General features: G+C 52.7%; 1 protein-coding gene across 10 annotated transcripts in view; it reads left to right on the forward strand.

Annotated features, from left to right (window-relative positions):
• The first annotated feature begins 2,122 nt into the window (after nucleotides 1-2,122).
• MEGF11 (multiple EGF like domains 11) overlaps nucleotides 2,123-27,595 on the forward strand; it is a 340,068-nt gene continuing 314,595 nt past the window's right edge. For all 10 annotated transcript variants that reach the window (XR_011231486.1, XR_011231484.1, XR_011231485.1 and 7 more), the window contains exon 1: nucleotides 2,123-2,263. The gene's annotated coding sequence lies outside the window, so the exon portion shown is untranslated. The remainder of the gene's footprint in view (nucleotides 2,264-27,595) is intronic.

Below are 27,595 nucleotides of genomic sequence, written 5' to 3' on the forward strand. Positions count from 1 at the left end.
ACTCAAAATTCAAAAGGGAAAGAGAAGATGAAGGAAAGATACGCAAAAACCTCTCTTGTACAATATTAATTGCCAACAGTTGTGAACTGCTGCCACGTGCCGGGAACTGTGCTTCGGTGCATTATTTGGTGTAATCCTCACGTGGTTCACAGTACTGTTATCATTCCCACTTCACTGATAGGGAAACTGAGGACTGCCCAGTGGTGGAACAGGCATACAAATTAGGCATCTATGATGCCCATAGAGTTTAGCATCTCAGAGCTGGAGAAACCCTCAGAGGACATCTAATTCAGCCTCTTCATAGGCAGGTGAGGAAACCTTGTGCCAGAGAGGGGCAGTGACTCACCAAGGTCAGACAGCTGGTTAAGACTTGCCAGGAGGGTAAGGACTGGAGGGAGGCAGGGAGACTCCGAGGTGCAGAATTTAAGGGGGCACTCACTCTCAGGGGCAGACCTGCACTTGCATGACCCGGGGAGTGAGCACCCCATTAAACGTTGTGTCCTAGGTGCCTCATTTGCCTCACCCTAGTCATAGCCTTGACCTGATGCTTCTTCTGGTTTTGTGGTATGAAGCCTAGAGGCTCAGGCAGGGCTCTGTTTGGTTGGATATCTCAAGGTGAGGAACTGAGGGGAGATGTGCATGGAGTTTTGCCAATACCCCAGTGTAGGTACAACAAACTCTGGTAATTAGGGGTGAAACTAGGAGAATCCTGATCAAGTCTTAATAAAGTAGGGCTGCAGAGTGGAGCCCTTGGAAACGGAGACTCTACATCTCTTCTCTGGGCCCCACTGGGCTGAAATGGAGAAGTGCCCAGAAAAGCTTCCAGGGGAGGGACTTGCCCACCAGGCCCACAGTGGCTGCGTACTGATGAGCGCGCCTGACACACGTACAGAAACGCACTGCGAAAGCCTCAGACATTGGCCTGCTTTATTCAGGAAAATTCCTCCTATGAGGTGTGTACAGCCACCTTTTCCCAAGTCCGGGCCTTCCCGCTCCTGTTTTAGTTCAAGAACCAAAGGAGACAAACCCTACGAGCAAAGTCCCCTGCTGCCACTCCCAGCCCCTGTATACAGGAGTCAGCCCCGCATTTCTTGGAGAGGGGTGGGAGGTGGCAGGTAAGGGGTTCCCTGCACCGCTGCCGAGAGCCAGGTCTTCCTCCGCGCCCGGCTGGGCCCCACTAGGAGTGGCGTGGGGCAGCTGGGCGGCCCAGGTGCTGTGGCAGGGGGAGAAGGCTTCCTCGCCGGGCCCTGGGGGCTCGGGAGCAGGGCAGGCAGAGGTGGAAGGAATGGACCGGCTTCTGTGGCCTTCCGTTTCCCGCATCACGGAGGAGCCCAGGCCCAAGCTGCGGGGAGCGGTGGGGGTCTAGCCTTTGCCTCCGGAGTAGACCTCGGCAAGGCAAGTTCCTTGCTTTCTTCCCTCTGGGCCCCAGTTTCCTCATCTCACCAGGTGCGGCTCAGCCCAACTTGGGTCTTAACATTTTGAGTTCTTTGCTTCCTTGCCTTTTTCCTGCCCAGACGTTCCTCGAGCCCCTGTTTTGTGTTCCTGTCTCCAGCCCTGGCCCGTCCCTCCCGGCCGGTTAGGAGCTCGGCCTGGGGGTGCCGCTGGCCCCCTTCGATCCCCGGGGGATCCCCCATCCGAAGCGGGGATTAGGAGGTGACGCGCAGGCCACTCTGCTCCCCCGGGAGGGAAAAGGGAGTTGGAAAGAGAAAGAGTAGAGGCGCGAGAAGGTTAAAGGAAGAGAAAATAGAAAAAGAAAAGAAAAAGAAAAAGAGAGAAAAGAGGGAGCAGAGGGCGAAGGAGCGAAAGGCGGTGGTGGGGAGCAGGGAGGTGAGAAGAGATGCTGGAACGGGTTGAAGCAGGGAAACAGGAATCCAAAGGGAAGCCGAAGAGAGAGACTGAACGATGGAAAAAGGGCTAGCGCGCGCGCGGGCAGGGTCTGAAAGGACCAAAGAGGGAGAAAGAGGGGGAAAAAGAGGGGTGTGTGTGGGAGAACAGAGGGAGGGAGCGGCGAGCAGGGAGGAGGGAGGCTGGGAGGAAGGAGAGGGAGGGGCCGAGGGACGAAGGGGGTGGGGGCTGGCTCGGCACAGCCGCCGCGGCTCCAGCCGCCAGCTCGCTCGCTCACTCGCTCTCGGTGCCGCCACCGGCGCCCGGCTCGGGGCTGCTCGCAGCTGCGGCTCCCAGCCCGGCGCTCCGGCGCGGCTCCGGCTCCGGAGGACTGGACCGCGCGACTGGCGGCCGAGCCCTGGGCGGGCTGCGGAAGCAGGTAGGTGGCGGGGTGGGGACCGCGAGGACGTAGAGCCTCCGAGCGCCAAAGGCGCAAGGGAACTGGGGTTAGGATTCCGGTCCCGGGGAGGAGGTTCTGCAGCTCCGCTACTAACTTTGCATCTGCTCCGCCGATCCCCGGCTGCCCTGCCCTGGTCCGCGCTGCGGAAGCCGAGTTTGGCGCGGGGGAAGAGGTGAATGCCGAGGCTCGCGGGAGTGCTTGGGGACCCGGGCAGGACGTGGGGCACCCGGGTGTGGGTAGGCGCAGGCCCTCTGGCCGCAGTCCGGACGCTGCGTCCGCGGCGCCTCCACGTGCGGGGGAAGACCCCCCAAGGCATCCGTGCGGCGCGGGATCCCGGGGAGGGCGCCTGCCCGCCCCCTAGAGTCGGGAGACTCCTGCTCCCGAGCCCCCCGGAGTGCGCGGGCTGCACGCACTGCACTGGCGCCCTCCTCGCTGGGGTCGGGACAGGAGCCTGCGGGGACGCGGGCAGGTTCCCGGCCGTGGCCTGCGGTGCGTCTCGCTGCCGCCAAGCCGGTGCCATGCATGCTTTTGCTTTGAGGAAGAGCGAAATGGAACGTATACCCTTCATTTGTTTCTCCCGTTGCTCCGATTCTCTTCGGGGAAGTCGGGGACGCCCGACAGCCCTTGTAGGTTGGCTTCCTGGACGTCCCTCTTGCCCTCGGCGGCGACCCTGGCACCCAAAGTTAGAAGAGAAGCGAGTCACTCCCGGTGCGCGCCTGGAGCGCAGTCCTGAAGTTCCCAACTTCTCGCCTGGCTGTGGGCGGTGGTGTTGGAGGTGGGGAAATGGGTGGCGGTCGTGGCCCCTTGGAGCTGCTGCGCGCAGCCGCCTTCCTCCTGCACTTGGATTATTTTCCTAATTTGTTAGGAAAAACACGACAAAAATGGGCAAAAGCGTTCCTCGCGGGCGCCAAGGTCCGTGAGTGGGACGGGGCCCTCACCTGTCGGGAGCCCGGGAGCGCCAAGCCGCGGCGTGGCCGTTCCCGGAGCCCCCGAGCACCACGGCTTTCTCCTGGACCTGGGCTCCCGGGCTCCATCCCGCGGTGGCCGCCTCTCGAGATCGGTCCCCCGCAGCCCGCGCCGCCAGGCTAGTCTGACTCCCTCCCGGGTGGTCATGTTCTCTAGAAAAATATTTCAAAGTGGCTTGGCTTCAGGATCTCGCACTCTCCACCCTCCCAGAGCGGCCAGAGCAGGGCGCATTGGAGGAGGCCTTTGGGATGGTTTGGGCTCCCGGCCATCCCGGCTCGCTCTGGCGCGGGTACCCGTGCGGCGTCGGGCCCCTCCCGCGCCCTGTCGGGGAACGGGATTAATGCCCGGGCCAGGTGCGGGGCTGTGGGTGCCCGCCGGGGACGCCGTTCCGCCGGCTCCCGCAGTCCGGGAGGATTCGCCGGCCCGCGCGGCTTCTCGGCGCCAGCGGGGCCCCGGCCTCCCCCTTTGTTGGAGTGCTGCGGGGAGAGTCTTGAGAGGTTTAGCGCCGGTTTAGTGGGATCAAAAGCTGGGGGCTTTGAGGAGAGGGTCTTTCGGTCGTAGCTCCCTGCAGATTGGGCGGGGTGTCCCGAGGGCGTTGAACGCACCACCCCCTGCACACCATACTGCGCTCCTTCAGATCTTGCCCGGTGCACGCCACGCGCCAGCTCTCTCCGTTGTTCACACAGCCTTTAAGCTGCTAGAAATTCCAAGTCCGCGACTGCAGTCCCCACCTCTTCCTATCTCACAGATCAGCAAACTGAGGCCCACAGAAGCAAAAAGGACTTGCTTAGAGCTGATTAACGGGGGGAGGAAAGGTAAACCAGGTCGCCTGGCTCCCAGGTGAGGGCCTTTGCTAATAATCCACACTGACTTTGCTGCTTTCTTAGCGCAGGGCAGGGGTTCCCGGTCAGGCCGCTGCGTGCCCTGGACAGGCTTGAGGGCTGGGTGGGTACGTGTGAGGTTCGAGGCAGAGGACCTGTCCCTGGATTTTGTTATTAGGGGCTGTGCTGGGATCATCTCCCAGGGATAAATCACTTATGTGGCAGTTTGTTACATTGTTCTGCGCCTGCACCAGGGTCTGGGGGTAAATGGAGCCTATAGACAGGGCTCAGCCCCTTCACGCGCAGGTCCTAGCGAAAGGGCAGCCATTGTTTTGTAGTCTAGGAAGTGATTGCATGTAGGCATTCGCAGGTGAAACCACTTCTGGAGAAGGAGAGATTTGGAACTGAATCTTGGGTAGATTTCTAGTTGGGGGAGGAGGTTTGTGGGCACAGGGCTGGAGTCCTAAGAGCGAGGCAGGAAAGCTCAAGACTGGCTAAGTGGCTGCTCAAAGGACAGCACAGCCAGAGCCGGTGAGCACTCGGCCCTTTGTGAGAAGCACCAGGGCAGCTAGAAGAGCCAGCCACTGGGGACTTAAGTCGGAACCTGGCCCCAGAGGTCTGCTAGTCCTAGATCTAGGGTGAGCGATGGCTGGAAAGTCAGTCCCCCGTGAGCCAAGGATTGTGATGTCAGCTGGGAAATCCTCTGGGTTTTGCTTCTTTTTCCTTTCTCATTGTTCCCAGGGGTTTTAATCATTTATTTGCCCCTTCCCAACCATAACTTTCAGAATTTAGATACTTGAGTGTTCTGATCTTACGATGGGCAGGAACATTTAGTCAACAAACAGTTCTTGAGCTCCTACTTTGTGCTAGGCACTGCTGTGGGTCCTGGGGACACAGCATTGAGTCACACAGCAACGAATCCCATACCTCAGGATGCTGACGTTCTAGGCTCTGTCCTCCTCAGGCTTAAAGTCTAGTTGTGGAGTGAAGGCAAATACACAAAAGATGCCTGAAGAGGTGCCGAACCTTCCCTCTAGTGGTTCAAGGGCCCAAGGTGAAAGGTTTGAAGCTGTTGGCTATGAGCTTTGGAGATTTCATGGGCTTCCATGACCCCAGCTCCTGGTTGCCAGGGGTAACCCAGAGGCAGCTGCGTTCATGGCCTTAGATGTGGCATTGAAGAACTGCTGTGCAGAGGTTTTGCCAGTCAGGGTATGGCAGGAGGGAGCTGGTGAGTCCTGGCAACTGTGATCTTGCCAGGTATCCATAGAAACTGGTGCCAGGTAACCACTTGCCTCCTAAATTTCAGCATGCACAGCTGCCTGGGGAGCTCTGGAGCCCCATTGTACAGATGGGTAAAGGGAGCCCTGAATCTGCAGACTGGGACAGCTACGCAGTAAGAGGGGCCCAGGCCTTATAGAATCTCGGTGTCCCTGATAGCTGTTCCAATTTAAAATGCTGCTCGTTTCTTCCTGTCTTGTAGACTAGTGGTTCTTAGACTTCAGTGTGGAGGGCTGGTGAAAACAGATTACTGGGCCCCACCCTCCAAGTTTCTGATTCAATGGGTCTAGAGTTGGGTCCAGTAATTTGCATTTCTTACAAGTTCCAGGGTGTTGCCCATGCCCTTGTTTCGAAGACCACAATTTGAGAACCAGTGTGGTAGACAAGGGAAAGGGAGTGATTTTCTTGAGATTATGCAACGGGGGAGCCTCGAACAAAGGCTGTGATTTAGCCCTAGGAACTCCTAGGACAACCCCTTCCCCTTCCCCCCCGGGAGGTCATAGAATTAAAAGAATATTTTATCTTCATCAGCACACACAAAGAGAAAATATATTGCAATATAATTAGGGAATAAATAGGTGTTGTGTGTTGGATGTAGACTCCATGTTTCGTGGTCCTGTGGGGGTTTATTATAGCAGTGTTACAATTGAAAAGGCGTCATCCACTCTGAGAGCCCCTCATGAAACTTTCATGGCCTGGGTGGTCATTGTCCAAAAAGTCATGTCGTCTTCATTTGAAAGAAACAAAGAAAGTCAGAGAGATTGCTTCTCCTGCTAATAGGACTATCTGTGTTTCATCTGACAGTAACTTTGCAATGTGTTCTTGGGGGAGAAGGAAAAAAAATTGAAGAGCCAATATGAACACAGAGACGCTAGAGGAAGTTCACATCACAGGTTTACAGATCCGTTTGTGGAGCGTTTCAACATGTTTTGAAACTCTGTCTGTCTGTCTTGCCTGTATTTCTGATGTGACGCTGTATCTCCACAGGAGGAGGAGAGTTTGTGTTTCAACTTAGCTGGTTGGGTAAATGAAATGTTAACAGCACACTTCATCCCCAATGTGTTAATTAGACCCAAAAGAAAAGAACCATAAAAGAGTTGTTCTCCTAAATGCTGGCATTTTTCATCTGGATTCTATTTATCGATTATTTTATAGTTGAGAAGGAGCAAAAATCCATGTTTTTATAGCAAATAAAGCTGGCTGCAGTAATTATGCAGGCTCAACATGTCTGTTCTGGAGCAGGAAGTTGGAATTCAGCCTGACTCTCAAACATTTGGGGAAGATCTAATTGAGAAAGACATTTCAAAGAACAAATATTTAGGAATGTGGAGTTTTGCCGATGGTCTCTGCGGGCCAAGGGCGAGTACCTTGCTCTTAGTTTGATCCTCAGTGGTGCAGGGACACCACAGGGAAGGACCTGCTGAGTAATGTTGAGACCACAGTCAAAATGTGAGGCTGCAACTTAGAAATAATCAGTGCGGCTTAGTAAAGGGAAGAAGGATGCCTTCAGGGAATGTATCTCCCATACCTGGTGAGCAAGGGGAGAATCAATTAATCAAATATAGATTGAACACTTACTGAATGCCCAGCGTTGGGATAGGCACAGTGAAGGCAGAATCCAGGACTTTTACTTGTTATATATCTTCCATAATGGATAGCTCAGGTATCCATAGTGACAAAAGCCCTTGATTGGAGTGGGAGTCAGGGCTGCAGATAATAAACATGAACACAACTGGCTGAAACAATAAGGAACTTAGTATCTCCCATAAGGAGCGGTCTGGACTATGTCTGTTCCAGGGTTGGTTCTTTTAGGGGTTCAACAGCATCATCGAACATCCAAATGCTTTGATCTTTCCTGTTCTCAAGGTCACGAGATAGCTGCGACAGTTCCAGGTGTTACACCCTCACAATCAAGTACAGAGCAGAAAAGGCAGGAGGAAGCCTTTCCCAGAAACCCCTCAGCAGACCCTTGTGTCTGACCAGAATTGTGAATCACGTGTCATGCCTAAACCAACCACAGACAAGGGAAGGAGATCATCATAATTGGCCTGGAATAACCTTAATTTGTGTGTAGCCACAGAGGGCCACATAGGAACAAAATTAGGATGGTCTTGGAATGGAGAAAGGAGCATTTAACAGTGCCTACTACAGAGTTCAAGAGCCAGGTTTGAATTCTCTTTCTATTCCTTTTAAGCTCTGTGATGCTGGGCAAAGCATTTCACCTCTTGTGCCTCAGTTTACTTATCTGTACAATGGGGATTTTTTAGGAAGAGAAAGCTGAATTAGCTCAATACTTATATTTGATTGGTACAAGAGAAGTAGAAGATTATTTGAAGATTGATCTCTGACTCAAAGAATTTATAATCTAGTGCAGGTGACATGTGATGGCTAGACCATTTAAACCAGCAGTCCCCAACATTTTTGGCATCAGGGACCGGTTTCATGGAAGACAATTTTTCCATGGATGTGGGGAGGAGTGTGCATTGCATGGGTGGAGCTCAGGCGGTGATACGTAGCCCGGTTCTGTGGCCAATACTGGGCTGTGGCCTGGGGGTTGGGGACCGCAGATCTAGACCATCAAATAGTAAGATAACAGAACCAGAGAGTAAATAATTATGACTTGTAGCCCAAATATTATAGGAGGAGCATGACATCAGTGGAAACCACAGTAGTTAGGAAGGGCTTCCTGGAGGAGGTGGTTCATGGTGCATACTGGAACTCCAGCATTTAAGTACAAACAGGTTATAAGCTCCTTCTGTCCAACTTGCTTCCTCTTGCTTTTCTTTTCTCAGTGACAAAGTGGGACCATCAGGCCAAGATAAAATCTTATCTCTATAATCACAGTAGCTTTGATAGTCAATGCAAATATGGTCAATACTGACCAGCATGGTTCTGGGAGGCAGGCCACCAGGGGCTCTCTCGCCAGTCCTGGACTCCTGGTCTCCAGTCCCGGATGACTCATCAATCTTCACCTGTCAGACCACATTTCAGCTGATTAGATGTTATTAATTGTAGTAGTATTTGGAGGCCTGGCTGCCATCATGAAATCTATACGCCTAAAATGAAATCTAATATCTTCCTGTCTCTCAAGCCATCTCCCCTTCTAGATTCTTCATTTTTGTTGTTGGCAGCACCATCTTCCCAGATGCTTGGGCTCAAAACCTTAGCAGCACCTTTTGATGCCCCCACTCCCCCCACACTCTACTTCCAATATTCAAGCACCGGCTTTCCTTTTGTTTTCATTGTTTTGTGGCTCCGTCCTCCCTTCTGACATGAGAAGTCCTCTTTGCTCAGATTCTTTGCACCTCCAGCTGGGTGATGGTGCTGCCTCCTGCTCTGCCGTCCTCAGGGCACAGTGCATGGGTGTATATGGGGACGTATGTCTCCAGGAGTCGTCCGTGGGGCTCTGTAAATAAGACAGTTGTAAATTCTAGTGGTGATGAGGTGGCGATGAGTTCAGAATCCATGCTGCAAACCCATCATGTTGCTCTGGAAGCTAATTTCCAGCCTCCCATCTCTTTCCCCTTCAAGTCATACTAAAACATGGTTTCTATCAACTCATTACCGTGCCTTTTCTCCATGGGACTCACTGGATGAAGTCTCCACAATCTGCCAGCCTCCTGTCCCCCGCTGTTCCTTACCTGCTGGGATGCACCGCCCTGGCCCCCTCAGCTTCAGGCTCTGGCTTTCCCTGTGTTTAACCCAAATCACCCTTTCCTTTAAGACCAATGTTAGATCTGCATCCTCATTAGACCCTCCCTGACCGCTGGAGCACACAGTGATCTGGAAGCATTGATCTTTCTTCCCCTGAACTTTTGCAGCAGTTATTGCCTACACCACAAATGTGGTACTTGATGATATGTGGCTGGTGTCATCGTTTAACATTTTGTTGGTGTGTTCCTTGTCTTCCCAGTTGGATGTAAGACCACTGAGATCCAAGATGGGTGTATCCTTCTTCGTATCCAGTGTTATGATCAGCAGACACGTAGCACTTCAATGAGTATTCATTGAATTAATAAATCAGGCGAATAGATTAATTACCTGAACAATCAATTAATCTTTACTGCCTTTTTTCTTAACTTCAGTTGGGGGAAGGGACTAAATTTAATGAATTCCTGCTCTGTGCTGGACACCACTTTTAGGTACAAAGTGATTTTTAGGTACTCTTTTAACTCAGCCTTGCAACAAACCTGTGACGTTGAGATTCTTGTCATTTTACAGAGGAGGAGATGGGGCTGGGAAGGGCTAGGTGCCCTGCTAAGCCCACGCAGCCCGCAGGAGAGGAGTCGGGGGCACAGTGGTATTCTTTCCTCCATGCTGTTTTCTGCATCTCCCTGAGGTTCTATCACCCCGTGTGTGCCCCAATGTCCCAGGCTCTTTTCCCTCATGTCCCACTGTGTTTCACTGCTCCACTGTGTCCCCAGGACTGTGGAATTATTCAGGAAACTCTAGATTCTCGCAGTGGACCCTGAGCTTTTTATGGAGCAATTTAGACACGTTATTTGGTGCAGAAAAGACCAAGCCAGGTGAAGCCTGGAAAGAGCAGGAAGGACTTGATGTTAGTCCTGAGGTCTTCAGAAGGCTTTGGGTGACAGTGTGCAGGACACGGAGCCTCCTGGACAGTGGCTAGGAGGAGTGGACGGTCCTGACCGAGGGCGAGATGAAGTATGATACCGGAACTAGGACTGCCTTCATTTTTGGGTGCATTTGATTTCCAGTTTGTGTCTTACAGCGACTTTGTAAAGCAGGTTACTGTCCTTGGGAACAGGGTCTTAGAGAGTTCAAGTGACTTTCCCCAAGTCACACCCCAAACCTGACGCCTGCCTTCTGATGGTGACCTTGAGTGACCGTGACGGGCTTGGCTTTCCAGAGGCTTGTGTGGGGCCGTGTGAGGCCGCCGTGCTTCCCTGGGGCAGGGGCTTCGTGGCATGACCTCAGAAGGGCTGTTCTGGAGCTGATGCTGGGGTCAAGGTAGAGGTAAGTTACCCCTGTGCACCTAGGACCTGTCTTTTCTCAAAGCGAAAATTATTTTGAGCCCACTCCTGTCCTTGGAATCTGCCCTTCCCCTGCCTGACATGCCTGGTTTATCATCCAAGCTTAAAATAAATACAATAAATAAAAACACCCCAAAACTTTTTTCCTGCAGAGGATGAGCAATAATCTACATATGCAAATAAGTGGCATGCCAGTGCCATGAATATTAATTTGGAAAGGGAGTTTAAGGGCCTAAAATACACTCAAAACCAACAATTTGGCATTTTGCAGCCCTCTGGTTCACTCCAACAGTCATGACTTTATTATATTTTAAGGTTGCCCCTGCTCCCAGCAGGCCTCCCTCCTGGACCCCTGGAAGTTACCGGGAGGATGGAGAGCATCCCAGGCTGTCAGGCCAGAGGTCCAGGGGTGATGGGCGAATTCTCACCCTGGGGCTGGGTCTGACCTTGTCCTGCTCCCTGGCCAAGGCCCAGCCTTAGCTCCTCTCGGATCCCAGCATCAGCAGTGAGTCCCCAGGACCAGGGGACAGTTCTGGGAGACACCAGGGGGCACTGTCAGCCCTGGGCCCTTGTACTGTCAGGGCACATGCAAGGTGGGGCAGGGAAGCAGCCTCGGGAGTCGGCGTGTCCTACCTCTCACAGGCAAACGAGGGAACTGTGACGGAGAGGGTGGGTGACTTGCCCACAGCCACACGGTGAGTTAATGGGAGGAAGTGAGAAAGCTTATTCATTCTTTGCTCTGAAAAGCACATTTCTTTTTGTGTGTGTGTGTAGGAGGGGGTGGGCAGGGTAGCATTTAAAGTTTGTATACTTTTGGGGGAAGAGTCATTCTTCTGTTATGAACATTCACCCAGAGACAGGTGGCAACTGAAAATCCGGTCTTGTATCTCATTTGGGTGGAAATAAGCGATTTCCTTCCTCCCCCAGTAGATTTCCAAATTAGATTATACATAGACCAGAGTTAATGTGAGGTTGCCTCATAGTGCACCTTCCAGTAGGGGGTGCTGATAGGGCTGGAGTGTCCCCGAGGAAGCTAAAAGGGAGAGGCCCTCGAGGTGGAAAGTGAGGAGCTGATGGTGATTTCTGTGTCCCGCTGTGTAGGGAGAGGCTTGGGAGAGGACACGGAGGGTCGGTGCAGCATTGTGGTACCATCAAGAGTTGCTCTTTCCTGTTTATGGGGCGGGCTTGGGCATATCAGCTCATCCTGGGGCCTCCTTTTCTTTGTCAGTAAATGTTGGGATAATCGCTCTCACATCTTAATGTTGCTTTGTGAAGATTAAATGAGAAATTAATGTTCCTGCACTATGTCTGGCACAAAGTAGGTGTTCATCTAGATTTCTTTCTTTTCCAGACAGATTTATTTGACTTGCTGCGCTGGGTCAGTGTGGAGATGTGTGTATCTGTGTTTGTGTTTTTCTGCTTGCGTCTGTGTTGGCGTGTTGCTGTGTGTGTTTGTATGTGTCTGCTTTTACCCGTGTGTTTCTGAGTGTGGTGGTGTAGACAGGGACACGAGTAAGTCTGTGTGTCTTTGTGTGTAGGGTTGGGTAGTGTGCTTTGTTGCTGTGTGTGTTTGTATGTGTCTGCTTTTATCCGTGTATTTCCAAGCATGGTGGTGTGGACAAGGATGCGAGTAAGTCTGTGTGTCTTTGTGTGTAGGGTTGGATAGTGTGCTTTGTGTCTGAGTGACTGTGTGTCTCTGTGTCAGTGTTTCCATGACTGCGTGCCTGCTCCGTGTGCGTGTGTGTGTGTGTGTGTGTGTGTGTTGCAGGGCTGGCACAACCGGAGATCTCAGGGGGTTGGAAAGCTTCACGGTGCACAAACAGCCCTGATCCCGGGTCCCCTCTAAGGTCTCTAAGGTGCCTCTCCCCTCCGTGCCCCCTAGAAAACCTCGCAGTTCCTGGAGCCCTTCCTAATTGCCCTTCCTAACGGCCCTCTGTGCGTTTTCCTCTACCTCCCTCTAGAGGCACCTCGGCGTGGGAAAGCTTCTGCGTGGCAGGCCCCGGTCCATTTGCATTCCTGTTTGCATATCATTTGCATTGTCTATATAGACTCTGCTTTCAGTTCTGCAGTTTTCAAGGTAAAATGTAGTTGCTCTTCTTGAAGGTCATTATATTAAGAATTTTTCTGCCTTTCCTTTACTTCTTTCTGGTCTAGACCTCCCTCCCGGAGTTGGGGGGCTGGGGCAGGATAGAAGCCTCAGAAGCTTCATGGCCCCTGCTTCCAGTCCACTCCCCCTCCCTGGGCCTCCAGCATGGGGGGCTCGGTGACAGCGTACTGAGCAGAGGGCCTAGTTCAGTGGGTAGAGACCCCGGCCCTGGGGGAGCAGGTGGGGGAGAAGATTGCTCATCCATGTGTAGTTTGGCTCAGATCCCAAGAGGGCAGATCATAGCCAGGGACAAGCACAGTCCAACTTGTGCCTGTTGCCTGCTTCCTGAGCCCCCGAGACTGACCTCTGTAGGGGGAAAAGGAAGGGCCACCTTGCATGTTTCAGCACCTCTATAACCATCCCAGGCTGGGGAGGGGTCGTGGAGCTGGGCTGGCCTTAGGGGAAACAAAGAGGCAAAGGGCGTTTTTTGTCTTTCACACACCTAATACAGAAGTAATGATATTTCTGATGCCACAGAAGACACCAACCCCAAAAGATTCCCCAGGAAGGCTGTAACCAAAAAGTATCTTCCTTATGGGCCACCGCATGCAGGACATTCCCTCTTTAGAAGTGGATTTGAGTCCTGGCTTTGCCACTTATTGGGTGCATGGTTTTTGACAAGTTACCTAACCTGCTGAGCACCTGTTTCCTTATCTGTAAAAGGGAAATGATAACAGTACTTAATAATAGATCATAGGGTTGCCGTAAAGAGCAAACGAACAATGCAGGTAACAGGCTTAGCTTAGTGCCCAGGACGCAGCAAAGGCTCAGTGAACGTTAGCACGGCCGGAATCCATGGGCTGGTTAGGACACAGAGGTTCCATGGTGTGTCTTTCACACACACTACGGAAATTGTTACTCAGAAGCCACTCAGACTAGTGACAGGCAACAGGCTTGAATCCCTCCCCTGCCTTTCAGGAATTCCAGTTCTGGGGAAACTTTTTCTGCTTTTTTCTGCTTTTGCCTTCCCTCGGGTGGAAACATTTGCAAAGGCAGCTCAGGAAGCAGGAGAATCCTTGCGTGTGTCTGCAAAGATTCCGGTCCCCACTCTCCCCTGGTCCAGGGGTCAGCAGGCTCTTGTCTCCTCCTCAAAGTCAAGCAGTCATCTTCTCTTGTGCGTCCTGACTTTGAGCCAAGCACTGCTGGGCACCCAGGCCATCCCCGCTGAGCAGATCTTAGGTTCCCCAGAAAACAGAGCTTGAGGCGAGACTGTGCTGGTGCTTTATTGGGGGGCCAGGGGTGCAGCCTCAGGGCACGGGGAGGGAGAGGAAGAGGAGAGTGAGGCAAAGAAGGAGGAAATGCAAATGCCAGGCACAGCTTGGGAGAAAGAAAGCGGGCTGCTTAGTCATGAGGGATGCCTCCCCTTAGGCCAGTGGAACCGCCGTCACTCAGAGCAGTTTGTCGAGGGTTGAAGGGAGGGAGTTTATCTGCTAGCTCTTTGGTCTCTCATCGGTCCAAGATTCCCGCTATGGGGCATTAACTCCCCTGCACTTCTGGGTCATATCCCCTGGCCCTTCTGGGAAGCCTCTGGAGAAGCCAGATCCTGTGCCCTGTGGTGTGGCACAGAAGTGGTCCCAGCAGGTGCAGATGTGGTCCCAGTGGGTGGTGGAACCTGGGCGCTGCAGCTGCTATGGCTCCTGAGGAGGCTGTGCCAGAGCCAGGCCCTCACCCTGGGGGAGGCTGGGACAGCCAGTGGCGTTAGATGAGACGATGGTCGCGGTGGCCTGGCTCTCCATCCAGAAGTAGCTGCTGGCCTGGGAGGCAGGTGGGGCCGAGGAAATCCGGGAAGGCTCATAAATAGGGTCTGAGTCAGCTACTGCTAATCAATTAATTAATCCACTGTGGGGCCAGGTGCTGGAGTCTGGGCCTTACCCTGCAGGCAGAGGGGGGCCATCGGCAGTTCTTGAGCAGGTGAGGGACTGCTCCGTGCTCAGCAATGACAGGAGGTTTTTGGAGAGGGTCCTTTCTCAGATCTGCATGTCTTTGTCCACAAAGCCAGATGGAAGCTATTCCCAGAAGACCTGGCATTCCTAACTCAGTTCAGGGGAAGAGAAGAGGCTCACAGCTCACCACTGCCTGTGGAGTTTCATTCAGCCGTGAGGAGCCTGGGTCCCCCGTGACACCCATGCAGGTCTTAGAGAGGAGACTCCTTCCTGGGCGAGGTGTGATCATTCAGAACACTGAGTCAGAGACCAGAGTGCCTGGGTTTGAACCCCAGCTCTGCCATTTAAAGGCAGGTGACCTTGGGCGAGTGACCCAACCTCTACTCATTCAACAAACATTTATTGAGCAGCTGCTATGTGCCAGACTGTGCTAGCTGTTGGGGACACAGCAGTGAACAGTACAAGAGAGACCACAATCCCTTGCATTCTCGTGGAGGAAGCCAGACTGTAAGCAAGATAAGTTCGCAGATGATATATTTGAAGATGACAAACCATGTGGCAAAAAGCAGGGGAGGTGAAGAGGGAGTGATGGGGTAGGGGTGGGTTTTCAGTTTTAAATAGGATGGTTGGGGAAGGTCTGCAACAAAAAGTGGCCTTTCAGTTATATCCCGGAGGAGATGAGGGGGTGAGTGATACTGATGTCTAGGGGAGATCACTCCTTGCCTCAGTTTCCTCACCTGTACAGTCAGGGTTATGATAGTACTTACCGCACAGGGCTGCTTGTGAGGGTTAGATGAGTTAATCCATGCAATGGATTAGACCTAGCCTGGCGCACAGTAAACAGTGTTTTATTGTCACCACTGCTTAGGTAAGAGCCAGTGCCTTCTGCCTCTGGGCGGCGCTCCTGGGCTCCAGACTACGGGGGTTTCTGTGACCTTCATCTCCCCAAGAGTGGGAGGGGCTCTCCCCCAGCCTTCCCCATCTCCTCATTGAAAGAAGACACGCAACCTGCAGTTTGAGGAGCAACACATGCATTTTCTTTGTACTCCCAGAGAGAATCGCAGAAGAGCCTTGAGCAAAATCCAGGTTTAGGAAGCAGCTTCCAACCTTTCCCTGGAGCATCTATAGACTGGGGTGGGCAGATGTTTCTGGCTCAGTTCAGCGCTGGGCTGGGGTAGGGGTTGGGCACCCAGAAAACTGGGCTCCCAGCAGCGGGGACTGGGGGCCCTGCCCTGCTAATCCCCTCCTGGCCGCGTGGCCGCCCAGCTCTCATCAGCAGGCGCTGACAGTCCCTCCAACAATTTGGATGCCATTATTTACTATCGCAGAGATATTTGTGGCTGTAATTTACCGCCATTGCGAAGCCCCAGGACCTGAATCCCAGTAGCCCTCAGTATAGATATTGCATCTAATCAATCCTCTATTACTATGCAAATACATCCTATAGGATACTGATGTCTTTTCCTTTCAAACACTTAATACATAATTAATGATACTTCTAATGCCACAGAAGACACCAACCCAAAAAGCTTCCTGTTATAATTTATACCTACCCAGATAAGAGATTGGTTTATTGGTTCACTTATCATTCAGGAGTGGGCCTCTCCCCACCCTCCCTGGGGACGGACAGCCTGCCCTCCAGACAGCACTGGGCCCAGCAGGAGATGGCCACACGTGGGAGGGAGCCACGTGCCAGCGTCTTCAGGGGTTGCTCATTCAGCTCTCCCAAACCACCCTGGGGGGGAGGTCCTCTCGTTAACTCGCTCTGCAGGTGAGTAAACAGAGGCCAGAGAGGTGACTCAACTTGGCCAAGGTCATGCCTAGGCCCCTCTGCAGGCCAGTGGCTTTGCAGGATCATTTGAGAATTAGAGATAAAGGTACTGAAAGCATGCTCGCTAATGTCCTTATTTGGAGGGGAAATGGTCATAACGTCATTTTTGGGGGTATTGTTTTGGGCAGCCAGGTGGTCTTTTTCTTGGGGTGAGTGATTGGAAGCGGCAAGGTGTTGGATCCAACTGTTACCAGGAAACACACCTTCTCTGGGCAGACTGGGCACCTTGAGAAGGAAACTCCACCCCAGGGTTCACCTGGAAGGTTCTTTACCCAGGCTTTCCCGAGCCCTCCTGTGAATCACGAGTAGCACTCCGCTTAGGAGTGAAGATAACATGGTCCCTTGTCTTGAGGCACTGTGTCCAGTGGAAATGAACAGACACAACAACCAGTGTGACAAGGTGTAATGGAGGTCAGTACACAGACACCAGGACCCTGGCAGTGGGGGGCACCTGGACGGTGTTGCCTGTGGACAAGGGAAGGGTGTGCTGGGTGGGGGGGCAGGGTGTGACCCACACCAGGCACACGGGGGGCCTGAGAACGAGGACTGAGGTGAATTTGGAGTGTGAGCTGGTGGGGACACCAGTGTCATTCTTCCCGGGTGCTTGGGTGGGCTGCCCACTGTGGGTGGGCTCCTCTGCCCCTTCCTTTCCCACAGGGAGGGAATGAACCGACTGGCAGAGCCTCCTCCCCAGCCCAGGGCACAAAGAGGAGCTGGAGGCTGAGTAGGGGGCCATGGGTGCTTGGGGGTGACGGGAAGCTGCCTGCAAACAGCCCCTGGGTCCGGGTATACGGAGGCTCATCGGGGACCCCTTCTGGGCCAAAGGACTAGAGTTCGAAATGTTTTCCTTCCCTCCAGCACAGCCCTTCCAGGCCCCCCTGAATCCCCAGAATGCCCCCTCACTCCTCCTTGTCCCATCCAGACCCCATCTGTGGCATTGTGCTGTGGAATGGTACTGAGGGCAGACCCGGCCTGTGGCCCCAGACTGAAGAGCCCCTTCTCGCTCGGGGGCCCTGTGCCTTGCTTGGGCCTGCTCCGCCTTTGCCTGTGTTGCCTTTCTCCGCCCTTCATGTCCCTCCCGGTCCACACTCCCTGTGGCAGGCAGAAGGATCTTTCTAAAGTGCAAACTGGACCATGTCCCTGCCTGTCGGAAACCTTTTAACGGTTCCCCATTGCCCTCGGGATAAAGTCAAAACTCATTAGCACACGGTCAAGGCCCAGTGCCCGGCCCCTCCTCTCTCCGGAATCCACCTTGCACTTTATGCTTTGGTGGCACCAAGCTGCCGCCAGTCCTCCCTCCCCCAGAGCATGCAGTGCTGCGTCAGACCTCCCGGCCGCTGCTCATGCTGTTTCCTGACTGCAAAGCCCTTCCCACCTTCCTCAGTTTCGCTGACTTACTCATCCCCCACAATTCAGCCCAGACGCTGCCTCCTCCAGGAAGTCTTCTCTGAGCTCCCCTCTGTCTGTTGGGCTAAGTGACTTGTCTTTTTGTTTCCTGACACTCTGTACTTACTACAGTCTTACAACTTCAGAGCCACAGTAAGAGCCTCAGGGACCTGGTCAAACAGGGACCCCGTACCCAGTGCTGTCCCTGGCATGCAGTGGGGGCTTAGGATTTGTTGTCATGCTGGACTGGGGTAGTCTTGGCCCTTGATGGGAAACACTGATGGTTGCCCATGGCTCTCCCTGACCTGTGGGGAAGAGGTTGGACTTGCCAGCCAATTCTGGGAGTAGCCTATGAGATGTGGGAGACTGGGCAGTATTGAGACCCATCCAGGGTCTTGCTAGGAGGATCAGGGTCTGCTGGACTTTAGAGAACATCAGTGCTCTGAGTACCTGGAAGGTCTTGGGGAATGTTGGGGTGAAGCGGTGGTGCTCGGAGGCTGGAGAAATGAGGATGATCGTGGGCAATTGAGACCGCTGGGCAGGAAGTCGGTATCCATTTTCCCTCCTTGTCATGTCTCTGGATTAGTTACATATTTTGACATTTGAATTGCTTTAATCAGCCTCCTAATTTTTGTCCCCAACTTAATTTTTTCCCCCCATGTGTAGTGAAAGGTATTTAAGAAGAGGAAAATTTTCAAAAAGTAGGAGTCTCTGAGATGGGTTTTCTGGGAAACCATGGCGCTTCCTCCCCTGCTTTGTGCAGACAGGGGTTGAGAGGTGTATGCGTGCAGGGAAGGGCCCCTTGCTTCTTGGTGGTGGGGTGAGGACAATGAATGACATCACTGGAGCTCGGAAGGTGGGAAGGGCAGAGAGGACCTGGTTCGGGGCCAGCAATTGCTTTGGGACTCCCCACTGGAGGCTCAGTGTCCTTCTGGGTAATTTCCATCTTTAATTTCTCAGCGTTTTATGAACAGGGAGTAAATCAGGATCCCGCACCGACTGCTTCATGTAAAGGATTAATAAACTGGAGATTTATGGGGCAGTGGCAGGAGGAAGGCAGTAGAAATGGAGAATGAAATGAGACTTGGTTCCCAAGGGGCAGAGGCTGGCTCCAGGATCTTCCTTCCAACGTGGGTCATCTGCTGCGGGACCCTGCTGGGATCCTTGTCCTTTGGGACTTTGATTCAGGATTGGGTGGTTGGGCTGGGCCTGGGCCCTGGCAGGCCTGAGGCCAAGGGGATGGAACCGTGCTGGGTCCATCCAGGTTGACAGCCTCATACTGAGTCTTCAGAGCAGTGTATGTACACAAGCTCTGGGCCTGAACTCAAAGGCTCTAGCTTTGAGCCTAGAGCCAGAGAGACTGAAGTTCACGTTCTTTTTGGCTAGATCTGTTAGGCTGTAGGTAATGGAAAAATGTGACTTCAGAGGCTTAAATAGTAAGAACCCAGGTCCTTTCCACAGCTCTGGCTGTCCTCGTCTGCATGTCGGCACAGCCTCCTAATAGTGCCTCATGGTGGTGAGATGGCTGCTGTAGTTCCAGTCATCACATTCAGAAGTGACAATGTCCAGTAGAAGCATGGGGCACCCATCTCTTAATGGACATTGCCTTTTAAGAGAAGAAAACTTTCCCCGAGAAGCCCTTCAGCAGGCTTTCCTCAGGTCACATGCTCCTTCCTAAGCCACTCACTGGCAGGATGAAAGGGACTACCATGATTGGCTGAGAGTAATGAAGATTCCTGGGTTATGCTTCCCTGAATCACTTGGAGAGGAGTGGGCACCTGGACAGAAGTGGAGCACTCTGGGAATGGGGAAAGGGGTGTGGCTGCTGGGCAGGCACTTACTACAGTGACTTTGGGTAATTTGTTTTAGCTCGCTAAGCCTCAGTTTCCCCATCTGTACAGTGGGAATAATAATAATAATAATAGTGCTTTCTTCTAGTGTTACGAGAATGAAATGTGACAGCCTATGCTAAGTGCTTAGCAGGATCTGGGCACATAGTTATGCTGTGTTAGGTGCTAGTATTAGGAACAACTGAGTGATCTGAGCACACTGCTTAACCTGTTTGGGTATCAGTGCTGTGTAAAATGGAGACGGTATTATCTCCTCTAGGGTCACACTAGGAAACTGAGTGAGGCGCAGCTGTTATTGTCATAACCCTGTGGCATCCTTGTTGGCAGCATGGGCTTCCATGTCAGACTGGGGTCCTCCACCCTGGTGTGATATTGGTGAAGTTCGTTAACCTCCCTGAGCCTCAGTTTCCTCATCTGTAAAATGGTGATACTATTGCTCACCTTGTAAGGTTGCTGGGTGGGTTCAGTAAATAAGGCAGGAAAGTACGGCCCCTGGCTGGCGTAGGGCCTGGCACACAGCAGGCCTTAGCAAAGCTCCCGCCTTTCCTTTCCCCTCCTGGGTGCCCATTTCACGTGGTGCATAACCCTCACCAGAGACTGGAGGTGTAAGGAGCAGGGGGTGGTAGGATGAAACAGGCAAAGAAGGTCAGGGTTCAGGTCCCCGAGGTACTGGAGTGCCAGTCAGGAAACAAGGCAGAAGCCCAGTATTTTAGAGGGGGCCAAAAGGCCAGGGGCAGAGGGAAGGCCAGAGCGACCCCGGGGACTTTGAATGCTGAGTTTCTGACAGCACAGCTAATTCTAGATCCCATTGTCTGCCATGACTGGGGCTGGTCCAACTGCAGGTAAAAGCTTCCCAAGCGTTGGTGACCCGACTCGGGGTGGGGAGTGGGGACAAAGGCAAACGGATAAGCCAATGGGTCTGGGAAGTCGCTAGGTCTCTACAGCCTGGGGGGCTTGGTACATGCAAGCTGGCTGCCCCTGGGCCATCTTTGACTTCTAAGACCTTATACTCTGCAGGCTCCTGACCTGTGCTGCCTGCAGGGGGCATTTGATGCAATGGTTCTGAGCAGGCCCTCTAGACACCCCCTGCCTGGTAGAGCTCAGCTCTACCACTCATCTTCTGGGTGACGTGGGGCAAATACTTTAGCCTCTGTGTACCTCAGTCTGCCCATCTATAAAGTGGGCTGTTGTGGGGATTGAGAGTGGGGAACACCCAGCATGGGGCCTGGCGCACAGTAAGGGCTTATTGAGGATTAGTTGTTATTTGAGGATAATAAACACACGTATTCCCATCTTTCACAAAGCAAATCATATTTCCTCTTACTTGCTTTTCTGCAACCCAAAGCCTCACTGCAGAAGGAGAGGAGGCTAAAGAGAGAGATGGAAAACCCGTGCTTCATCAGTGATTAAGCATCAGTCTAGCTGCCCAAAGGGCCCGTGAAGCCGCCAAAGAAGCTGGTGTGAGCACAAAAGGGTCCAGGGGTGAGGATTAGCAAGGAGGGGAGAGGTAGGCGTTTGAATCAGCAGCGCAGTTCATGGCTCAGGAGAGGGCTGGAGCATCTGTTCCTGCAGAGCGCTCAGGGGCAGCCTGCGCAGGAAAAGCAACTCCTCTCCCTGCTCCAAAATGAGCTCCGAGGGGCCCTGACGTAGTTTGGGAGCCTGGAGGGCTGGGCTGAGGGAGGGCCTCATGCGCCTCTTGGCGTTCTTGGCAACTCCTTTTGTGACCCGGTCATTATCTAGGGGCCTATCCCACCTCATACGAGTCCCCCTCTCCCTGGGCAGATTGCGTGTGACACCACCCAGCAGGGCTCATCTGTAGCACATCCCTTCACGTGGCTTCACTTGGCCTGGGCTCTGATCTCTGGAAAGCTCTGGAAAGACCCCAGGGCCGGTGGGCCGGTGTGCATAATAGGGCTCCTCTGTACCAGCAGGAATCATGTGGCTGGGTGTCTCCTAGCCTGTGTTCTGGGGAACACTAGTTCTGCAGAATGTTCTGTAAAGGCTCTGAGAAGTCCTGCAGGGAATGGATCTGATTGCTCTGTTTAACCCAGGGCTTCCTAAACTTACTTAACCATGGGATCTTATTTTCTGCAGAACCCTTTAATAGGAAACGGCGTTTGTGGGACCCACTCTGGGCAACACTGATGTAGGAAGAAGAGCCCTTGGCCAGGAGCGGGAACTCCACTTCTCTGGCCTTGGGGCTGTAGGTCCCCACAAACTCAGTGACTTGGGCAAGCCAAACCCCTCTCTGGGTTTCAATTTCTTCAGCTTTAAAACAATAGTGGTGATGATAACGCCTCTTTACTTACCTACTAGAGTGGTTTTTCTTTTTTTTTTTTTTTTTAACTCTTTACAATGGAAAATTTCAGACCCCAAGTAGAGAGAAGAGTATAGTGCACCCCCATGCCTGCATCCCCTGCTTAGCAGTTATTTGCATTTTGCCTACTTGTTTCATCTCCCCACCCTCTTTATGAGCATGATTTCGAAGATGATGTGAAATTAAGTCTGTGAAAGTGCCTTGCAAACTTCAAAGTGCTATACAAATGTAAGACATCTATCATCACCATTATTAAGTTTATTATTCTTATTCCTAAAGTTCAAAGTGCTGCACAAATGTAAGGCATCTGTCATCATTATTAGTATGCATATAATTTCTTATTACTGTCTCTAGTCACATCACCAAAAATGCCCAATAATGTCTGTATTTATGGACCTCCATTTGTAAGAAGCTGGGCTGAACCCTGAGGGGATATAAAGTTTAAAACCCAGCCCTGCTGCCAGGGGGCTTACAGTCTGATGGGGAGGGAAGACAGAGGTCTGCCGAATGGCCCCATAGTTCCTGGTGGAGCACGGGCAGTTGTCAGGCAAGGGAACAGACCATTGAGGAGCTTCAGGGAAAAAGAAGCGCAGAAGGCGGGGGAATGTCTAGTTGCAGGCTTTTTGTGATTAGAGAGAGTCCCCCTGCCCAGCTAGTCTGCAAGCTTGCCTGGGCCTGGAGGAAGCTGGAGGGATAAGATGCCCTTTCCAGGACGCAGCTACCTAAGCAGCAGCGATTTGATGGTCCTAAGGAGGACAGACTCTGGCCCTTTGTGAACGTCTCGAATTTCCCTCTCTCGTGGGAGCTAGAGATGCTGCCATCACCTTCACCGTTAGGGCGGGAGGTAGGCACCACTGCAGGTTTCAGGTAGAACTTGGTACCAAACAAACAGACCCCAAATAACCCAGACCTTTCTGAGGCCAGCTCATTGTCCAGTGGGCCCCTCAATTTTAATCACCTCAATTCCAGTTTCCCATCCTAGGTGGCTCTGTGGCCCTGGCCTGGGACGCTTGCCCTGGCTGCTGACTGCTGCCCATCTCTCCCTGTCCTCTGGGCTTTGCCGAGGGCCCTTCTTCCCTGGGGGACCCTTGCCGTCCCCTCTTCCTTCCCCAGGGCAGAGACTCAGAGATTTGGAGTGTGCAGCCCTGGAAGGGCCACCAAAGCTGTCATCCTGAATTGACCACGTAGACGTTGGAATTACAGTACCAGATTGTAACTTGTGGGGGAACAAACAGCTCTCTGTTGGCTGTGGATATGTTTGGCTCGAATTTTACTTTTAAAACATGTGAGCCAAGAGTAGATTTCACATAAAAATATATATATTTCCAGGTTCCTTTGAATAATTAGAAGATCTGCTACTCCAGCCCCACATTTCTGCCTGGCAACAGTCAAGGGAGCTGAGTGGTGGCCTCCCCATGCAGCTGGGGGATGTGCATGTCCAGGTCACCGTGGCCCACTGGGATGTTGGGCTCATGGACGTTCCTGGAGTGGCCCTGGTGGGCATTCAGGTTGGGGACCCTACCACAGAGAGCTTAGTTGTGCAGATAAGCCACAAGGCGAGATAAGCTCTAAGTCATTTCTGCTTGACTTTGTGGTTTCTAGTCATAATGAGTTTTGTCATTATTATTTGACCAAGAACATTTTTTCTTGAGTGATATATTGTCATCCTAGCAGGAGACAAGGGGCACACACAAGCTGGGTAATTTGATGAGAGCTTAATAAAGGGACTATTGACAAAGGTGTGAATAAAATTTAGAAAAATCAGTAAAGTATGGTGCAGCACCCTGATGCTAGCAACGTGGGGAGCAGTTACCGCCTCCCGGTCTGCAGGGGCTTGGAGAGGCTGCTGTGCAGAGAGGGCTGCCCGACAGGAGCGTGGCCTTCTGTACGGGATGCAGCAAATCACAGTGGCCCGGCTCACTCTCCTGCTCCGCAGTGTCCTGTAGGGTACCTCATTGGCCAAACCCAGCTGAAAGCCAGAGACCAAGAAGGCCTCTCATGCAGTCCATGCTTGTCAGCCTCCTGGGCCCGGAGCAGGGGGAAGAGTGAAGAGAAGTCCTGGGGGAACAAATGGAAAATGTCCAGCACGGACAACAGTATAAATAGACCAGTCCTGACCCCTCCTCCAGCTTATGGGAGGAGATGGTTCAGCCTGTGTGCGGAAGCCGGTGCGATAGTGGGGAGCAGTCCCCTCTGTGGGGCAGGAGCTCCTCCCTGCAGGTCTCTTGGCCTGGCTCCCCTCCTGTGTGTGTCTGCGTGTGCGTGCGAAGGGGTGGGCACCCGCTCCCGGCCGCCGCTTTCTCTGGACTCCACGGGCTTCCACAAGTAGCTCTGAAAGGACACCTAGCGTAGGAGGAGAAACAGGTCGGGCTGTCCGTGGAGGGCTTGAGGTGGTGGTGGGGACAAGACTTCCAGTACGCCCTGGCAGGGCACCGTCTCTTTATTGACTCTCCTACTTGAAAGCCCGCTGTGTGCGGTGTTTTCTGAAGAGCCTTCCTGCTGTGATATGATTTACGAAGCTTCCTCGCCCCAAATCATCTTCCCCACCAGCCTGCCTTGGATTTTGAGATTCTGTGCAGCCTCCCAGCCTCCCAGAAGATTGCGGTTTGAAGGACATTTCCCACCCTCTTGTTTGGCAGAGAGCAAACTGAGGCCCAGAGAGAGGAAGTGACCGGCCCAAGGTCACATGGTGATTTAGGGCTAGAGCAGGAACCGGAACCTGGGCCAGCTTCTGAGCCTGGGGTCTTGCGGCTCCACCCCAACTGCCCTGGCAGGTGTTGTGGGGGCTGGGAGTGTGGGGGAGTCTGACAGGAAGGCTGGGGTCCCCAAAGGCTGCGTGGCTGGAACCAGGTGGCCTTAGAAGAGGGGGTCTGAAGCATAAAGGGATCCATCGCTGGGTTTGGCCCTTCCCTGGTGTCCTCAGGCAGGACGGGGACAAAGAAATATAAGGTAACAACCAGTTCAGGGCATGTCCCACACAGCAGACCCCTGACCACAGCCTTGATGGACTCGGGCAAGGAAGACGCTGTCTGCCCCTCCCGCCCTCTCTGCAGGGGAGGCTGACGAGCAGGGAGAAGCTGCCACTGTGGGGCCAGGACAGGGAGAAGCCGGCGTGCGGGTGGGTGGTGGGCATGGAGGAGTGAGGGAATCCCTAGATTAGAAGGCCCGCGTCCAGTTCTGCCACTTGGCCATATGATCTTGGGTACAAATCATTCAAAGTGCTGGACTTTTGTTTTCGTTCATAAGAAATAGGAAAAATAATACCTCATAGGGTTGCTATGGGATTTATCACTATTAATATCCAATGTTAATACCAGTGCTGGGGACAAAAGCTGTCATTTACTGAGCCTTACTCTGTGGCAGGCACCGGGCTCAGCAATTCCCATGCATGATCGCGTTTAATCCTCACGGCAACTCTATGAGGAAACTGAGGCTCAGGATGACTCTGTGAGTAAGCAGGACAGCAGGGACTCGATGAGGTAAAGCAGGAAGACGTTCTCTATGAGCAGCAAGCTCTAGCACAGTTTCCACTGACCCAATAAAAGATATTCCCGTCACCGTGGACACGACTGCCCTCATCCTGCCCATGGACTGTGGACATCCGCAGAGACTTCTTTCTTCCAGAATGGGGTTTTTCAGAGGTCTCAGTGGATCTGTGTGTTTTCCACTCCTCACGCCACCTCCCAGGGAGTCCTGCCTGGGTTGTGATTTCTGCAGGAGGAAGGGAGCCTGGTAAATGGGGGAACCGTCTTCTGACTTGAGCCCCTGCGACCCATCCTCTCAGCGGAGCCTGGAGCCCCGGGGGGCTGCCTCTGGGTGCGTGTGTGAGTGTGGGCGATCGCGTGCCCATGTGAGGCTGTGAGTATTCAGTAGTCTCCCCTTATCCATGGGGGATATGTTCCAAGACCCCCGGTCAATGTTTGGAACTGTGGGTAGTCCCGCCGTTACCAAACCGTTCATATACTATGTTTTTCCTATCCATACATACCTATGATAAAGTTTAATTTATTAATTAGGCACAGTGAGAGATTGATAACAATAACTAATAATAAAATAGAGCAGTTATAACAATATGGCAGCATCACCAGTCTTGTGCTTTGGGGCCATTATTCAGTAAAATGAGGGCGCCTCGAACCCGAGCACTGTGATACCGCGACAGCCCATCTGATGGCTGAGACGGCTACTGAGCGACTAACAGGCGGGGAGTGTGTACAGCACGGAGATGCTGCACGTAGGGAGGATTCATGTCCTGGGCAGGAGGGAGCAGGATGGCGAGAGATTCCATCACGATACTCAGAATATCGTGCAAGTTGAAACTTATGAATTGCTTATTTCTGGAATTTTCCATTTAATATTGTTGGGCTGTGATTGACCGCAGGTAACTGAAACCATGGAACGGGAAACCACGGATAAGGGAGTGCTACCGTATGTATGTGTGTTCATGTGAGTGTGAAGATGGGTGTGGATGTGATAGTGGATGTGAGTGAATGTGTGCGTATGAGCGTGTTTGCATGTGCATGCTTGTGTCTTTGCACATGTGTGTAAGCTGTTTATGTGTGTGTGTGCTCCAGTGTGTGTGAGCACATGTGAGTGTGTGCTTGTAAACGTATGCCTGTGAGTGTGTGTCCCAGATGTGACCCAATGGGTCAAGCCCTCTGGGTCCCTGTCTCCAAAGGGCATCGTTAGGAAGCACTTGAATTATCCAGACATAGTCAGGGAGCCTCGTGGGTACCCAGTGGCATCCCCCACTGAGCACTGGTGTCCCACCTCCTCACTGGGGCTCATGAAAGCCATATCACCCACTGAATAACGTCGTCAGTGCTCACCTTCCTGGGCAGAGAGCTGGGTTTCCTTGCCACTCATGGGCCCAGTGGAGCGGACGGTGGGCCGGCACGCTGCAGAGGCCTCTCTTTTGGGCAGGGCTGCTCGCCTCTTCCCCACGATGGGGAATGGCTCCTGCAGGTTGGGCCTTGGCACTGCTCTCTAACGGGCACTTGGTAGAGGTGCCGGGCTGTGAGCAAGTACGAATCCGTGCGAGGGCACTCACCTTGGCTGGGAGAGCAGATGGTGGGGCCGGGCTCTGGTCGGCCGCTCTGCCCAGCCTGCACCTCTCCCTGCTGCATACCACCTCCTCGTCTCAGGGTCCCGAGGATGGCCAGACCACACTGCCACATTCTCTCCTGTACCCGTATTCTCCAGCGCTCAAATGAGCAAAGACCCTTCTCCATGGGAGAAGAGTGGCTGGCACGCTTGCACTGTGGGAAGAACCCTGCAACTCAGGAGAAATGAGTGCTTGGGGGTGTTGATTGAGATCAATATGAATCTTGTAAGACTTGCCCGTCATTAAAACAATTAATGAGAGTCACTCTCTCATCTTGGGAAATATTGCACCTAATCCTTGGATAGCACTTATACTATGACAGGTACTTTTTATGTACTAATTCATTTTATCCACACATCTAGGAGGCAGATAATGTTATTAATATTATCCTCTCATTTTACATATGAGAAAACCAAGGCTCAGAGAGGTGAAGTCACTTGCCCAAGGTCACATAGCTGGTAACAGGCAGAGCTGGGACTGATGTTAAGTGGTCTGATTCTAGAGACTGCTGTTAACCACTACACTGTGTCTGGAAGTAGCAAGGTGTCCTGTTGTTGATTAAATTTCCCCCATCGTGACTGATTTAAAAAAAGAGGCCAGTCACTTGGACTGTCCTTCTTGGGCCAAACAGGAAGCTGACATCTTGAAGGATGGTGTATTAATAGTAGAGGAGGAAGGATGCCCCAAAATCAACTCCCCTAGTAGAGAAGTATCCAGGGGCTCAGGCTACTGGGGCTC

The sequence above is a fragment of the Eulemur rufifrons genome, chromosome 2 (genome assembly GCF_041146395.1).
Source record: "Eulemur rufifrons isolate Redbay chromosome 2, OSU_ERuf_1, whole genome shotgun sequence".
Taxonomy (NCBI): Eukaryota; Metazoa; Chordata; class Mammalia; order Primates; family Lemuridae; genus Eulemur; species Eulemur rufifrons.